The sequence below is a fragment of the Daktulosphaira vitifoliae genome, unplaced genomic scaffold (genome assembly GCF_025091365.1).
Source record: "Daktulosphaira vitifoliae isolate Bord-2020 unplaced genomic scaffold, ASM2509136v1 Scaffold_4, whole genome shotgun sequence".
In the NCBI taxonomy this organism is placed as follows: Eukaryota; Metazoa; Arthropoda; class Insecta; order Hemiptera; family Phylloxeridae; genus Daktulosphaira; species Daktulosphaira vitifoliae.
Window position 1 is genome coordinate 24,150,704 of NW_026099575.1, and position 3,477 is coordinate 24,154,180.

General features: G+C 25.5%; 1 protein-coding gene across 1 annotated transcript in view; it reads right to left on the minus strand.

Annotated features, from left to right (window-relative positions):
* Nucleotides 1-1,381: 1,381 nt before the first annotated feature.
* Nucleotides 1,382-3,477, minus strand: part of LOC126905208 (uncharacterized) — a 10,354-nt gene continuing 8,258 nt past the window's right edge. Inside the window, exon 4 of the mRNA XM_050684721.1 lies at nt 1,382-1,395. The gene's annotated coding sequence lies outside the window, so the exon portion shown is untranslated. The remainder of the gene's footprint in view (nt 1,396-3,477) is intronic.

The window sequence follows — 3,477 nt, forward strand, 5'->3', positions numbered from 1 at the left end:
TGTGTTTTAACAATGCATTGAAACTTAAAGTATTCCAATGAATTACACTTGGACAAATTACTCCCATTTTGTGAAATTTATCTATTCAAAACTTAAGTAATGATGTGCATAGCTATACAATAGGTCTAGACACAGCACACAACAAAATATTTCTTCTTCAAAACTGTTCCCTATTAATATTCTGCAAGTTTACAAACACAATATCCGTAAATTCAATCGGTCAACTAAAATGAAAATAGAACTGAAAACTCATTAAAATACAAAGTAGAATAGTAGGCGATGTGTGTATGTAAAAAAACGTTTAGAATTTTAAAATTTCAAGAGTTTTTGAAATACTTAATTATTTAAATTCTTTGTTGTTTGATGAAAATTCAAGAATTAACTACAATTTGCATTTTTTGGCGAGATACGCATGTAACTTGTGTAAAAATATTCAAGGTTAATATGTTTTTAGTTTTAATACATTTTGTAAAATATTATGCCATTTCCTTGATGATTTCGGCATTATAAAATGACGTTATGTCAGAGTGGTGGTAAAAATGATGAATGCTTGGAATATATTATTTTATTAGTGTAAGAACTGTATGTAGGGCGCGTGTTAGGACTCCTTGTTATGCATGAGTAATAAATAAAATATAAATATAAATAAAAAAAAATGTCAAGGAGAAAAGTCTTTAGGGCGTTACAACTCTTTCTTTTGTTTTAGATATTATAAGATTATTTATTTTTGAAATGTGTATACTTTTTGATTTTAGGCGTAATTTAATAACTTTAAAAAAATTTTTTTGTCCAAAGTATCACATATTTTTATTTATTTTTAATTAGGTATATAAAATTATAATATTTTTTTTTGTATATAGAAACTAGGTTTTAAAAATATCATACAAAATTACAATTATATAACATTTTCAGCACTTATTTCATTGTTGGTGCTTTAGTTGCTACTGCAGCTAAAACTAAAAATGGTAAATTATTATACACATTATAGAAATAACGAGAAGTAAATAAATAATAAATACAAATTTATTGCAATTACTTAAAAGATATGAGTTTGAAAGAATAATAAGCACAGCACAATGCAAGTCGATAAACATTCCAAGGACATCGTTCTCCATGAGAGCTTCTATTCTACCACAAATAGCACCAACGGACATGGCTAATCTCTAATCGTATTAGATTTGAATACAATATTATACATTACTAGTCTAGTTAAGCCCGATAAATTACCAAAATAAATATTCTGTAGCTTACCTGTGTTCGTCAGGAAACAGATCAAAGCAAATAGAGAGTATAAAGGTTATTTCTATACCAGATAGTGCTTCGAATATTGATGATAAGATTAAATTTTGAATAGAGGAATTAATAACGTATAAGCATCTTGCTGCAATTCTAGAACTCAAAAAGTTGTAAACTGTAAATAAAATGTCTCATTAGTAATTTTATAATGAAATTGAAATTGACTAATTTTTAGTAATGATAATATAAGAAGTTAATCAAGAAATAAATAGGGTGTAATATTAAACTTTTTTTATAATCTTAGAATTATTATTTATAAGATCAAAATATTACATAACATGATTCTCGCTACCAATAACTTTATTAGAAATGGAATACCACTCAGACCAATTACAATTACATTATGTAAACATTATTGTCGATTGTTTCATCGTTAAATTTAATGAATAGTAGTCCCGTTTTTGTGAGATGACATTATCTTAATTATACTGAAATTATGTAACTTTGGATAATATTTTTTGAAGTAAATGTACCTATTCATTAGCTTTAGAATCCACATATAATTATCATGTAATAACTAAGCCCACCAAAAATAAAAACAATAATTTTATAATCGCCATAAAAAAATAATTTAAAATAATAATTAATTAATAAAGAATTAAAGATACAAGTCTTTTCTATTTATGATAAACGTTTTAATGAAAAGTGTACAATATTTAATACTATGTAATAAACAATACTTCATGAATTAAGTTTTCAGTACTAACATAAAATCCTTTTAAAAAATTTCATTTTCGTAAAAAATTCATCGTTTACACTTATTGTCTTAAATGACTGCATTTAAGACAATAAGTGTAAAAACACATTCAAAACAGTTATTTCTGAATTAAAATTTTGTAAAATTTTGAAACCGTTTTCTTACTTACTGAACATCTTATATAATTGATTTATAAAGAAATCTTTATTTTAACATAAATCTTGTGTGCATAAATATAATGTTGAAATCGATGTGAGGGTTGATTTCATTCTGAAAAGTGACAGCACATTTTGATACTTTTGAGCTGACTCGGAAACAGGTATTTGGAGCAGAACAAAAATATTGTGTCCGGATCGTGAAATTTTGTTCCGTTCCAAGTTTGCTTCGGAACGGAACTACTAATAAAATTCGTTCCGACCATTTGCTCCGGAACGGAACTTTTCCTAAAAATAGTTCCGATTATTCGCTTCGGAACGGAACCTATGCTAAAAATTGTTCCATCAATTTACTTCGGAAAAGAGGTTATTCTAAAAAAAGTTTCGGATGGGACAATTTTTATTAAGTTGTATTTTCACCAAAATCATCGATATTAAAAGAAATTATAAGGAGAAAATTATCTGTGATCTAGCGTTTTATAATTTTGATAACACAACTAATTTAATTTAAAAAACCAAAAAATAGGAATGTTTACTAGAATATAAAATATTAGAAATTATATTAATGAAAAAAATAAAAACGCTAGGTCACTGATAATTTTCTTCTTTATATTTGGTAAAAATTTTGAGACTCTAGCATCAATACAGATCAAATAAAGTTGTGCAGACGGAAAACATGTTTAAAATCGTTTTATTCTCTTAATGACATCCTCATAATAATAATATTTAAACATTAATATTATACAATAAACATTTTTTAAAATATAGAAATACATAAGGCTTATTTAACTTAAATTTTTTTAAAAAATACGTATTTTTAAGGATTTTAATTTCTAAAATAAAATAAATCTAGTTATAACAATGCAATTTGTTAAAATATTTGAATATGATAAATATAACGCTCCCCAGTTGGACTTAAGTACATGGATCTGAATCCGTAAGAGGCCCACCTCTAAAAAAAATATTAAAATTTAATAGTAGATTAATATGAAAAAATTTAATAATAATAATTTAAATGTGGTTAATAAATATCAGAAGGTTGAAACTAAATGGGAACGTTCCAAAGCATTTTTGAGAAACCATTTTTAGCTAGTGTTCCGTTCCGGAGCAAATCGTCGGAACGGAACAAAATTTGATCCGTTCCGAATCCTTGCTTGGAAATATATTTGATAATTAAAAATCTACGTATCATCGTGTTTTCGTGTATGTAAATATTATTTATAAAATTACAAAAAATTACAATATATATATAATAAACGTTTTAGCTTCGATGCGAAGCTGAGAAGGTATTGGTTTTACTAAGATGTGTTTTTTTTTTTTTTTTTTTTT